The sequence below is a fragment of the Squalius cephalus genome (genome assembly GCF_949319135.1).
Source record: "Squalius cephalus genome assembly, chromosome: 19".
NCBI lineage: Eukaryota > Metazoa > Chordata > Actinopteri > Cypriniformes > Leuciscidae > Squalius > Squalius cephalus.
The window spans coordinates 16,145,718-16,160,141 of record NC_137140.1 but is presented as its reverse complement, the minus strand read 5'-3'; positions in this window follow the sequence as shown (position 1 = coordinate 16,160,141).

Below are 14,424 nucleotides of genomic sequence, written 5' to 3'. Positions count from 1 at the left end.
CTTCAGCAGTGTGTTCGTTGTAAGAGGCCGATCACATGGATGTGACTATTGTGAGTCAAAGTTATAGCGCCACCAACTGGCAGCAGGAAGTGTGTCACTTTCAAAATGCTTTGAAATCACCCTCTTATTTTTACCCGATTTGCTTCAAACTTTATGTGTATAATGTAGACACACGGCAGATGTAGACCTGTGAAAGGTTTATTGATATCTTAAATACTGTTGCCGTGGCAACGCATCAAACTTTAATATTCTTTTCAGATGCTTTTGAGTCTCTTAACATACTTGAAATTGGATGAAATTCGACAGACACATCACATTTATTATCCAGTAGACATGTGCAAAGTTTCAGAAACGGGCGTGGTGAGGGGCTCAGTAGCGCCACCTTTAGTCAAAAATGGGAGCTTAGTTTTAAGTAGAGTCACAAAAATCGTTATGTATATTGTTCTCATCAAGCCGGACAACTTTCTAATTTATAGTCATAAGCTGTGACCAACAGGAAGTGAGATATTTTGGTTTGAATGTGATTTTTTGGAGAATTCTCTCCCTCTCTCTCTCTGCCTCTGCGTCTCTGTGTGTGTGAGGGGTGGGGGGATTTGTCTTTTGAGTGAGATTTGTTTAAAATTCCTGTTTTTCAAGGTTTCAGGGTCTTTTGGGGCCTTTAACGTGCTCGAAAACTCTTGAAACTTTGCACACAGGTCAGAACCCGCGGCCATCAGGGCCGGGCTGAAGCTGGTACCCGGGCGTGGCAGGGGGGCTCAACAGCGCCCCCTGGAACGGGATCCGAACACTTGTCCATAAATCAAACACACTTGCATGTAATGATATGAAACTCGGTACACATATAGATCTCATCGGGCCGAACAACTTTCGTGCTCTAAATTTTATGCCAGCCCAACAGGAAGTCAGCAATTATGGGTTGTTTGGAGAACGCTTGCTGTGGAATTTGAAACACTTCTCCTAGAGAATTAATTAAATCGCCACCAAACTCGGTGTGCATGAAGTCAAGACATTGAGGATGCTAAATTGCGGACGGATTTTTGATATCTCAAACGGTTTGGCCGTGGCGAGGACACGAATTTATGGCGAGAAAAGAGAAACACGAAGTGTTATAACTTCTGCACACATTAACTGATCTTGATGAAACTTCAGCAGTGTGTTCGTGGTAAGAGGCCGATCAGATGGATGTGACTATTGTGAGTCAAAGTTATAGCGCCACCAACTGGCAGCAGGAAGTGTGTCACTTTCAAAATGTTTTTGACAAAAGTGGGGGGGGTTAGTTTTACCCACAATTACAAAAATCAGTACGTATATTGGTCTCATCGAGCCGGACAACTTTCTAATTGACAGTTATTAGCTACGACCAACAGGGTGTCAGATATTTTGGTCTGAATATGGATTTTTTGTTAAATCAGCCTCTGAGTTTTTAGTTACTCCTCCTAAAAGGTTTATTTTGTTCCCACCAAACTTTTTCAACATGATAAAAATATATTAATGATGCTAAATTGTAAACGGATATTGAATATCTCAAACGGTTTTGCTATGGCGAGAGATTAAATTAATGTCAAAAAGGAAGCAGGAAACATCTCATAACTTCTAAAAATGTAATTATACACCATTTATTTTAATATAAAATTATACAAATATTAGAACTAAACCTATTTTATTCTGTTTTTGCAATTCAAGAAGTATGAAAAAGTTAAAAACAGGCTATTTAGTGCTATTTGGTTCAACAAAAAAGCAAACATAGGGCTATACTGCCCTCTTGTGTCCAAAAGGATATCAAAATAGTATATAAAACGTTTTACTAGGTAGGCCTATTGTATTTAAATATAAATTTATTAGGTATATGACTGTGAGGATATTTTCCCATCGGTTAATCGACGTGTGACACGAGCGGGTGCTTTTAAATCGCTAATATAAAAGTGAAAGTAAAAAACGGACGTCCGCACGGACATTGATAATGGTGCACGTTGAAAAAAATGATACTTTTAAACATAACACTAAACCGCCATTAGGTGTCGCCAGGCGACCATCTTAATGAGCGAGTCATTGATTCATTCGTTCAAACGATTCGTTCCAATGACTGAGTCATTCATGATTGAGACAGATGTTTATGGATTGACCATTGAATCTTTAAGTCAACCGATTCGTTTCAAAATGCTGAATCATTCAGTAATGAGAAAACAAGTTGCTGTGAGATGCGCAATGGTTCTGCTGTGATCTTTGTTTAACTATTTTTGCTGCTGAAACAGAACAAAAACAGTCAATATTGCATCTAAAATGTAAGTGACTTAATTGTAACTGTTTATTAACCTGTTGTATGAAATCAATGTCACAGTTTCAATCGTGATTGTATTCAGGAAATAGTTGCCTACTCGTCAAGTGAGGTTGCTTAACTCTATCATATGTTATAAAATATATAAAAACTCCATATTTGTCATTTTTATAGTCAGTATGTTGTTAACTGGTTTGCTTTTTTGTGTGCTGCGCTCATTTGTTTACAATTCTCCTGGAGAAGCAGCATGAGCCTCAGCAGTGCAACCTTGTTACCATTGATCAGTAATACATTCATTTTTAACTGCTGATTGCAACTTAAAATGAATGTAATGAAATTAGAATAATGTCTCGTTTTAGTGACTCCCAAGTTATTTTTTTGTTATTGACATTCTAATCAGGCTATACTCTGGTCGGGCAAGTAAACTTCTCTTTCAGGTAGGCCTATTGTATTTATATATAAATATATTAGGGATGTGACTGTGATAAAATTTTCCCACCGGTTAATCGACGTGTGACACCGCTGAGGGCTTTTAAATCGCTAACTATAGTATACTATATACTAGTAAAATACAGACGTCCGCACAGACATTGATAATGGTGCGGAGTAGAGCGAGCATTTTCAATGTATTCCTATGGATGTACGAATTAACTACAACATTTTATTTATGTTTTTGTGTCCACTGTTCAACCGCAACCGCGTCACACACACACACACATTCCAGAATTGCAATCTTGACATCGCAGCCTGTTCATTATAGCCCTAATACAATATAATAATAAAAATAGTCAACCTAACATAAACGAATTACACTGCTCTGTTTAAATAGTCAGTAGTACAATTTGTACCATTCACAGAAAGCAGAGCTCCACTGTGATGTTTCCAAGCACATTTTTGCGCGTGTGAAGAGGATGATTTTTTCCATCGATATTGGAACACGAGTGAAGTACAAAGCCTATAATAAAGAATAGTTTAGAATCCAAATACATCGCAAATATTGAAACATTTTGATTCTAATGAGAGGGTTACGTGAGACCTACACTGCTTACTTTCGTTTTTATTTTTACATTAGATTTAAAGGATTTGTTGTAGAATATTTTGAGTGTATCATAAAATCAGAATAAGGTAAGACAAGTAATATTTTCTGTCTTATATATATATATGTATATGTATATGTATATGTATGTGTGTGTGTGTGTGTATATATATATATATATATATATACATAGATAGATAGATAGATAGATATATATTTATATATATATATATATATATATATATATATATAATGTATATACGTGTGTGTGTATATATATATATATATATATATATATATATATATATATATATATATATATATATAAATATAGCTGCGAGCAGCGATGGAGGGCCAAAGCCGGCGGCAGCGCCATCCCCGGTGCCTTTAGGTAACTAAAGGCTCCGGGGTTGCGGTGCCACCGGCTTGGGCCCGTAATCGCTGCTCGCAGCTATATTTATTATTATTATTATTATTTTGTCAACCTTTCGGCCACTTTTGGGGCCCTTAACATGCTCGAAAACTCTTGAAATTTTGCACACAGGTCAGAACCCGCGGCCATCAGGGCCGGACTGAAGCTGGTACCCGGGCGTGGCAGGGGGGCTCGACAGCGCCCCCTGGAACGGGATCCGAACACTTGTCCATAAATCAGACACGCTTGCATGTAATAATATGAAACTCGGTACACATATAGAACTCATCGGGCCGAACAACTTTCGTGCTCTAAGTTTTACGCCAGCCCAACAGGAAGTCGGCTATTTAGGGTTGTTTGGAAACGCTTGCTGTGGAATTTAATGTACTCCTCCTAGGAAATACATCGATTCGCCTCCAAACTCGGTCAGCGTGAAGTCAAGACATTGAGGATGCTAAATTGCGGACGGATTTTTGATATCTCGAACGGTTTGGCCGTGGCGAGGAAACGAATTTATGGCGAAAAAATGAAACAGGAAGTGTGTTATAACTTCTGCATACATTAACTGATCTTGATGAAACTTCAGCAGTGTGTTCGTTGTAAGAGGCCGATCGCACAGATGTGACTATTGTGAGTCAAAGTTATAGCGCCACCAACAGGCAGCAGGAAGTACATCACTATTAAAATGCTTTGAAATCACTGTCTTATTTTTACCAGATTTGCTTCAAACTTTATGTGTACAATGTAGACACACGGCAGATGTAAACCTGTGAAAGGATTATTGATATCTTAGATACTGTTGCCGTGGCAACGCATCAAACTTTAATATTCTTTTTTTATGCTTTTGAGACTCTTAACATACTTGAAATTGCATGAAACTCGACAGACACATCACATTTATTATCCAGTAGACATGTGCAAAGTTTCAGAAACGGGCGTGGTGAGGGGCTCAGTAGCGCCACCTTTAGTCATAAGTGGGGGTGTTAGTTTTATCAACAGCAACAAAACTTGGTATGTGTATTGTTCTCATCAAGACGGACAACTTTCTAATTTACATGAACCATCTCTGACCAACAGGAAGAGAGATATTTTGGTTTGAATGTGGATTTTCTGAAGAATTTTCTCTCCCTCTCTGTGTCTGTGTGTGTGTGAGGGGAGGGGGGGATTTGACTATTGCTTTTATATTGTTAATCAAGGTTTCAGGGGCTTTTGGGGTCCTTAACGTGCTCAAAAACTCTTGAAACTTTGCACACAGGTCAGAACCCACGGCCATCAGGGCCGGGCTGAAGCTGGGACCCGGGCGTGGCTGGGGGGCTCAACAGCGCCCCCTTGAACGGGGTTCTAAAACTTGATCCATATATCAAACACGCTCGCATGAATTAATATGAAACTCGGTACACATATAGATCTCATCGGGCCGAACAACTTTACCCCGGTCAAGTTTTACGCCAGCCCAACAGGAAGTCAGCTATTATGGGTTGTTTGGAAAACGCTTGCTGTGGAATGTGAAATACTCCTCCTAGAAAATTCACCGTGCCCCCTTCAAACTCGGTGTGGATGTAGTCAAGACATTGAGGATGCTAAATTGCGGACGGATTTTTGATATCTCGAACGGTTTGGCTGTGGCGAGGAATCGAATTTATGGCGAGAAAAGAGAAACACGGAAGTGGAATAACTTCTGCATACATTAACTGATCTTGATGAAACTTCAGCAGTGTGTTCGTGGTAAGAGGCTGATCAGATGGATGTAGCTATTGTGAGTCAAAGTTATAGCGCCACCAACTGGCAGCAGGAAGTGTGTCACTTTCAACATGCTTTTGACAAAAGTGGGGGGGTTAGTTTTAACTACAGTAAAGAAAAAATAGTTTGTATATTGTTCTCATCAAGCCGGACAACTTTCTAATTTACATTCAATAGCTCTGGCCATCAGGAAGTCAGATATTTTGGTCTGAATGTGGATTTTTTTGCAAAATCAGCCTCTGAATTTTTAGCCACTCCTCTTAAACTATTTATTTTATTCGTACCAAACTTTTTCAACATGATGAAACTACATTAAATATGCTAAATTGTGAATGGATAATAAATATCTCAAACGGTTTTGCTATGGCGAGGGATTAAATAATGTCCAAAAAGGAAACACTAAAAATCTTCTAAAAATGTAATTATATACCATTTATTTCTATATAAAAGTATACAAATATCACAACTAAACCCATTTTATTCTGTTTTTGCAATTCAAGAAGAATGAAAAAGTTAAAACAGGCTATTTAGTGCTATTTGGTTAAACAAAAAAGCAAACATAGGGCTATACTGCCCTCTTGTGTCCAAAAGGACATCAAAATAGTATATAAAACTTTTTACCAGGTAGGCCAATATTGTATTTAAATATACATGTATTAGGTATGTGTCTGAGGATATTTTCCCACCGGTTAATCGACGTGTGACACGAGTGGGTGCTTTTAAATCGCTAATATAATAGTGTAAGAAAAATAATGATAATGTTGCACACACAAATCACACACATGTGGGAAAGAATGATGCTTTTAAACAACACTAAACCGCCATTAGGTGTCGCCAGGCATCCATCTTAATAAGCGAGTCATTGATTCATTCGTTCAAACGATTCGTTCGAATGAGTCGATCATGATTAAGACAGATGTTTATGGATTGATCATTCAATCTTTGAGTCAACCGATTCGTTAAAAATGCTGAATCGTTCAGTTATGAGAAAACACGTGATGCGTGATGTTCTGCCGTGATCTTTGTTTAACTATTTTCGCTGCTGAAACAGAACAAAAACAGTCAACATTGCATCTAAAATGTAAGTGACTTAATTGTAACTGTTTATTAACCTGTTGTATGAAATCTAGGGGTGGGAGAAAAAATGTATTCTTAGATGCATCGCGATGCGGACGTGGACGATTCTGAATCGATTCACAAATGTCAAAAAAATCGATTCTCTAAAAAAATATTTTCTAATAACGTAATATTGACGGAAGGCAAAAGGCGGAACTCTAAGCGGACGTGCGTGCAGTCTGTGGCGCGCGTGCAGTCTGTGGCGCGCACATAACAGAGAAGTTTCTTCTGCTCACCAAGGCTGCATTTATTTGATTAAAAATACAAACAAAAACAGTAATATTGTAAAATATTATTCCAATTTAAAACAGCTGCTTTCTATTTTAATATATTTTAAACTGTTATTTATTCCTGTGATCAAAGCTGAGTTTTCAGCATCATTACTCCAGTCGTCACTGTCACATGATCCTTCAGAAATTATTCTAATATGATGATTGATACTCAAGAAACATTCATTATTATTTTAACCCCCTGAGGTCGGCTATCGCGCCGGCGCGATAGGCACGTTTTTTTCCCTATCAGTGAAAAAAAATAATAAAATAAAAATATAACTTTTTATCTTATATGCTTGTGTTATACATCAATCGATCCTGTTAAGTGTGTATTATTTTTGTGTATACTCACAATAAAAACAAAGTGTTGTGCTTTTCGCCAAATAAAGAAAAATAAACACGAAGCGAGTTCTGCCTTCTCTCTCTCCGTGTAGTCCATTCTGAAACGCGTCCGAAAATGAACCATAACTCAGCGAATACTTCTCACACAGACACGTGAGATATGTCTTTATGAAGCTTGAAATCTCTTCTTGTAAATGAAGTAATTTATATAAAAAACAAATGTTTTCAACTCATGTAATCTGTCTGAAAGCAAGGAGAGGTACCGTTTTCCCTTCTGCCTCATTATCTTTATAATCAGCTGCTGCCGCCCCGCCCCCGGCGCGATTCACATGTAAATAGTTTACCTGATCTAGTATGCATCGCATACGCCCCCCCATCAATGCCATAAAAACACAGTTTCTTCATGAGACTTACTGATAGTTCATCGCGTTTTGAGTATGGCTCGTTTCTCCGGTGAAGACGCCCTTCAGATTATTCTGGACAGCGAGGAAGAATGCACGATACCGGGTTGTTTCCTCAGAGGAAGATTATAACAGACGACGAACGGCAGCATTTTGAAGAGCGAATTCCGCCGAGGACACAATTTCGGAGTAAGTTTTACTTAAAAGTCTTTGGTCTTTTATTTTTCGTGTTCGCATTTATGAGGAAAAAAACAATATTGTGACAGTTCTCCATGATGGACGCGAGCGCTCTAAGCACTAAAAGACTTTCAAACATTCACAGAGACCTCAAAACAGAAAGTACAAATCCTTTCTTTAAAACGAATTTCGTTTTGTATCAATTGTATCTTAATTTTAATAATTTTTTCATTAACAAATTTCCTGGATTTAAAGTAAATATAGGCAATCACAACATAAGGTCTGAACTGGAGATCATCATGAACCCGTAGCCTACTCGCCTCACATGTCTAAAAAAAATCGAAATATATTTACAGAAAGCTGGTTCTAAACAAAACCATCCAAAACAAAATATGTAGCCTAATAAATGTGCATTTCTCCGGTGCGTTCACTGCGAAGATCGCGAGTCAAAAGCCTATCATCAACTTCATCTTTGCCAGAAGTTAAATTTATATCGAGTTTGTGAATGAATGATGTTGTTTTAGCAAACTGTATTGCTAGACTGAGATGAGTAAAAATCGACTGAAATATGTTGAAATAAAATGTAGGCTATTTGTATAAGCAACGTATTAAACGGCAAATTAACAATATGCACTAATATTTCATGAAAACAACGTTACAGTCAGGCGAAATATGAAAGACAACATTTTGTTTAGTAGATTTGGGTACAGTTTTTACTGTAGAATATACTGCCTCGTCAAATAAGCTTTTGTTTAGCAATTTATATATATAAAATAGCCTACTATTTTTGTCAAAAATAAAGTCATCAACTAAGATGTTAGCCATTCCAATGTTGGCTATATTCAAAGTAATGAATACATAGATAAAATGTAGGCCTATAATCTTTTTTTTTTACAAAGAAAGAGTACACTTGAAATATTGTTGAAATTGTAATTATTGTTGTAATTGTAACCTTTTTAATAAAATAGCAAAACATATTTACAAAATTGATGTAAGCAAAATCTTAAATGGTCAATATAAGTCTTCTTCTAAATATATCTTTTGTCCTTTCATTGTGGCTCAGTCAGTTTCACACCTGAATGAATGGCTCATTATGCAGAGTCATTATGCAGAGTGGGTGGGACAATGTAATCTAAGGTGAAAACCACTCCTCGTTCACGCCCCCCTCGCATATTGGCTTTCCAAGCAAAACCTGTTTTACATCAATTTAAATCAATGTATGGTTTTATGTGAACGATAAAGCAAGACTATTTTCACATAATTTTGAAGAAAAAACTATAGGCGACCACATCCATTAGTCAAAAGTCTTATTGCCACATATTTAGTATGTGTTTTATGGCCTTATTTCTGCAACTTTCATTTTATTTTTTTCCAATAAGCACGCATAAACATTATTTTCTTAAAAATTCAAACATATACATGCATGTTGATCAGATATTTTGGTAGCCCTGTTTGTGCTATATAGAGTGAATTTACACCTTTGCCATTAACATGTTTATAAATAACTGAAAAAAGCACAAATGTCAGAGCATGTCAGAACACCTCCAGGGCCCAGAAAACAGCTCAGACTCCAGAGGGTTAAAAGATAAGTTGTATCGGGTGACCCAAGACGCCCAGACAAAGCAAGATACAACCCAGTTATTGATACCGAGAAGCCGTCGGGAAATGCTTTTCCAGGCGGCTCATTGTAATCCAATGGCCGGGCATTTAGGACAAACGGCTACACTAAACCGTCTCATGGCCCGGTTCTTTTGGCCGGGCATTCACGAGAACGTGCGCAGGTGGTGCGCGTCTTGTCGTGAATGTCAGTTGGTGAATCCACCGGCCACCCCAAAAGCACCATTGTGCCCCTTACCATTAATGCAGGTCCCCTTCGAACGAATTGGTATGGACCTCATCGGGCCATTAGAACGGTCAGCACGGGGACACCGCTTTGCATTAGTTCTGGTGGATTATGCAACGCGGTACCCTGAGGCAGTGCCTCTCCGCACTATTTCTGCTAAGAGTGTGGCGAGTGCACTGTTTCAATTAATCTCCCGGGTGGGGATTCCGAAAGAAATCCTCACCGATCAGGGCACAGCGTTTATGTCACGTACTATTCGCGAGCTGTACGAATTACTGGGCATTAAATCGATTCGAACAAGTGTCTATCACCCACAGACAGACGGGCTGGTCGAACGGTTTAATCGCACGTTGAAATCCATGATTCGTAAGTTCGTACAGGAGGACGCCAAAAATTGGGATAAGTGGTTAGAACCCCTCTTGTTCGCTGTACGGGAGGTCCCGCAAGCCTCCACGGGGTTTTCCCCCTTCGAGCTTCTCTATGGACGTCAGCCCCGTGGGGTGTTAGATGTCCTTAGAGAAACTTGGGAGGACGGACCTTCTAATAGCAAAAATGAAATTCAATATGTCATGGACCTGAGAACAAAACTCCACACTTTGGGGCGGCTGTCAATGGAGAATTTGTTACAGGCCCAAGACAAGCAGAGTCGGTTGTACAACAGGGGGGCTAGACTACGTCAATTTGCACCGGGAGATAAAGTACTTGTATTACTCCCTACTTCTAGTTCAAAGTTACTCGCAAAGTGGCAAGGACCCTTTGAGGTTACACGGCGAGTTGGTGATCTCAACTATGAGGTAGTTCGTACGGATAGGGGTGGAGCACATCAAATATATCACCTCAACCTGCTTAAAAAATGGTCGGAGGCGGAGTCAGTGATGCTGGCGACGGTAGTGAGTGGGGAGGAGGATCTCGGTCCAGAAGTGAGTTCAAAATCTCAATCCCTCGCTCTGGCCCCTGGAGGAGACCACCTCTCACCCTCGCAGCTCACTGATATAAAATCTATACAAGCAGATTTTGCTGATGTGTTTTCACCCCTGCCTGGCCGAACGAATCTCATTCAGCACCACGTTGAGACTGAGCCGGGCGTGGTTGTTCGCAGCCGGCCGTATAGATTACCAGAACACAAGAAAAAAGTAGTTCAGAGTGAATTAGAAGCGATGTTAGAAATGGGAGTAATAGAAGAATCCAACAGTGACTGGGCGAGCCCGATAGTTTTAGTGCCTAAAACGGACGGCTCAGTACGGTTCTGTGTGGATTACAGAAAGGTGAACGCTGTGTCGAAATTCGACGCGTATCCAATGCCTAGGGTTGACGAATTGCTTGATCGACTCGGCACTGCTCGTTTTTATTCGACACTGGACCTAACTAAGGGTTATTGGCAGATCCCCTTGTCTCCCATGACCAAAGAAAAAACCGCTTTCACGACGCCGTTCGGATTACACCAATTTGTTACCCTTCCGTTCGGGTTGTTCGGGGCTCCGGCCACCTTTCAGCGTCTGATGGACAGAATTCTCCGGCCGCATGCTGCATATGCCGCTGCATACCTAGATGATATCATCATCTATAGTGGTGACTGGCAGCGACATATGCAGCATTTGCGAGCTGTCCTGAAGACGCTGAGAAGGGCTGGGCTCACGGCCAATCCGAAGAAGTGTGCAATTGGGCGGGTGGAAGTAAAATATCTGGGTTTCCACTTGGGTCATGGACAGGTGCGTCCACAAATTGACAAGACGGCAGCAGTTGCGACCTGTCCGAGGCCCAAGACCAAAAAGGAGGTTAGACAGTTCCTGGGGCTGGCAGGTTATTATAGGAGGTTTGTACCTAATTTTTCGGACACTGCCAGCCCGCTGACTGATTTAACTAAAAAGGAAGCACCAGATAGGGTCCAGTGGACGGAGCAGTGTCAGCAGGCTTTCACCCAGATAAAGGCTGCCCTGTGTGGCGGTCCGCTCTTAAATGCTCCTGACTTTTCTCTCCCCTTTATTCTACAGACAGACGCGTCGGACAGGGGGTTGGGCGCTGTCCTGTCCCAGGAGGTGGAGGGTGAAGAGCGGCCGGTGCTGTACATCAGTCGGAAGCTCTCTAAGAGAGAGACGATGTACAGCACCATAGAGAAGGAGTGTTTGGCCATCAGATGGGCCGTTCTCACCCTTCGCTATTACCTCCTGGGGCGGGAGTTCACCCTCTGTTCGGACCACGCTCCCCTGCAGTGGCTCCACCGCATGAAGGATACCAACGCGCGGATCACTCGTTGGTATCTAGCTTTACAGCCTTTTAAGTTCCAGGTGATCCACAGGCCGGGTGTACAGATGGCTGTGGCTGACTTTCTCTCCAGGAGGAGGGGGGGGGAGGCTGCAGACCGGATGGCTCCCCGGCCTGAGTCGGGCGGTGGGGGTATGTGGCGAGGGGGGCGTGGTTTTGCTGAGTCTGTAGCGGGAGAGAGAGGACGGAGCAGAGCGGAGCGTAAGTAGGTCAAGTGCAGATGATGAACACCTGTGTCTGATTTCAGTAATTGGCGTGGAGAGACCGGATATAAGCCGGAGAGTGACATAGAGAGAGAGAGAGAGACGAGCTGGGACCTCGTGCGACGCTGATCCTGCAAGAGACGTCTGAAAAGAGAATTCTGAGTTATTGTTTATATTGCTGTGCATGTGCATGGTGAACGCGCTCTGTGCGCATATTTCTGTTAATACGAAAAGAGTAAATAAAACGTGCGTCCCAGCTCCAGCCGACCCCTGTCTTCTTCCTTCCTTACTATTAATGAACTGAACCGTATCACAATAACATTCATTTTAAGTTGCAATCAGCAGTTAAAAATGAATGTATTACTGATCAATGGTAACAAGGTTGCACTGCTGAGGCTCATGCTGCTTCTCCAGGAGAATTGTAAACAAATGAGCGCAGCACACAAAAAAGCAAACCAGTTAACAACATACTGACTATAAAAATTACAAATATGGAGTTTTTATATATTTTATAACATATGATAGAGTTAAGCAACCTCACTTGACGAGTAGGCAACTATTTCCTGAATACAATCACGATTGAAACTGTGACATTGATTTCATACAACAGGTTAATAAACAGTTACAATTAAGTCACTTACATTTTAGATGCAATATTGACTGTTTTTGTTCTGTTTCAGCAGCAAAAATAGTTAAACAAAGATCACAGCAGAACCATCGCGCATCTCACAGCAACTTGTTTTCTCATTACTGAATGATTCAGCATTTTGAATCGAATCGGTTGACTTAAAGATTCAATGGTCAATCCATAAACATCTGTCTCAATCATGAATGACTCAGTCATTGGAACGAATCGTTTGAACGAATGAATCAATGACTCGCTCATTAAGATGGTCGCCTGGCGACACCTAATGGCGGTTTAGTGTTTTGTTTAAAAGTGTCATTTTTTCCAACGTGCACCATTATCAATGTCCGTGCGGACGTCCGTGTTTTACTTTCACTTTTATATTAGCGATTTAAAAGCATCCGCTCGTGTCACACGTCGATTAACCGATGGGAAAATATCCTCACAGTCATATACCTAATAAATTTATATTTAAATACAATAGGCCTACCTAGTAAAACGTTTTATATACTATTTTGATATCCTTTTGGACACAAGAGGGCAGTATAGCCCTATGTTTGCTTTTTTGTTGAACCAAATAGCACTAAATAGCCTGTTTTTAACTTTTTCATACTTCTTGAATTGCAAAAAAAGAATAAAATAGGTTTAGTTCTAATATTTGTATAATTTTATATAAAAATAAATGGTGTATAATTACATTTTTAGAAGTTATGAGATGTTTCCTGCTTCCTTTTTGACATTAATTTAATCCCTCGCTATAGCAAAACCGTTTGAGATATTCAATATCCGTTTACAATTTAGCATCATTAATATATTTTTATCATGTTGAAAAAGTTTGGTGGGAATAAAATAAACCTTTTAGGAGGAGTAACTAAAAACTCAGAGGCTGATTTAACAAAAAATCCATATTCAGACCAAAATATCTGACTTCCTGTTGGTTGCAGCTAATGCCTGTAAATTAGAAAGTTGTCCGGCTCGATGAGACCAATATACGTACTGATTTTTGTAATTGTGGGTAAAACTAACCCCCCCACTTTTGTCAAAAACATTTTGAAAGTGACACACTTCCTGCTGCCAGTTGGTGGCGCTATAACTTTGACTCACAATAGTCACATCCATCTGATCGGCCTCTTACCACGATCACACTGCTGAAGTTTCATCAAGATCAGTTAATGTGTGCAGAAGTTATAACACTTCGTGTTTCTCTTTTCTCGCCATAAATTCGTGTCCTCGCCACAGCCAAACCGTTTGAGATATCAAAAATCCGTCCGCAATTTAGCATCCTCAATGTCTTGACTTCATGCACACCGAGTTTGGTGGCGATTTAATTAATTCTCTAGGAGAAGTGTTTCAAATTCCACAGCAAGCGTTCTCCAAACAACCCATAATTGCCGACTTCCTGTTGGGCTGGCGTAAAACTTAGAGCACGAAAGTTGTTCGGCCCGATGAGATCTATATGTGTACCGAGTTTCAAATTAATTCATGCAAGCGTGTTTGATATATGGACCAAGTTTTAGAACCCCGTTCAAGGGGGCGCTGTTGAGCCCCCCTGCCACGCCCGGCTACCAGATTCAGCCCCGCCCTGATGGCCGCGGGTTCTGACCTGTGTGCAAAGTTTCAAGAGTTTTCGAGCACGTTTAGGGACCCAAAAGCCCCAGAAACCTTGAAATAAAAATGAAAAAGAAAATCTCACTCAACTGACAAATCACCCCCACCCCTC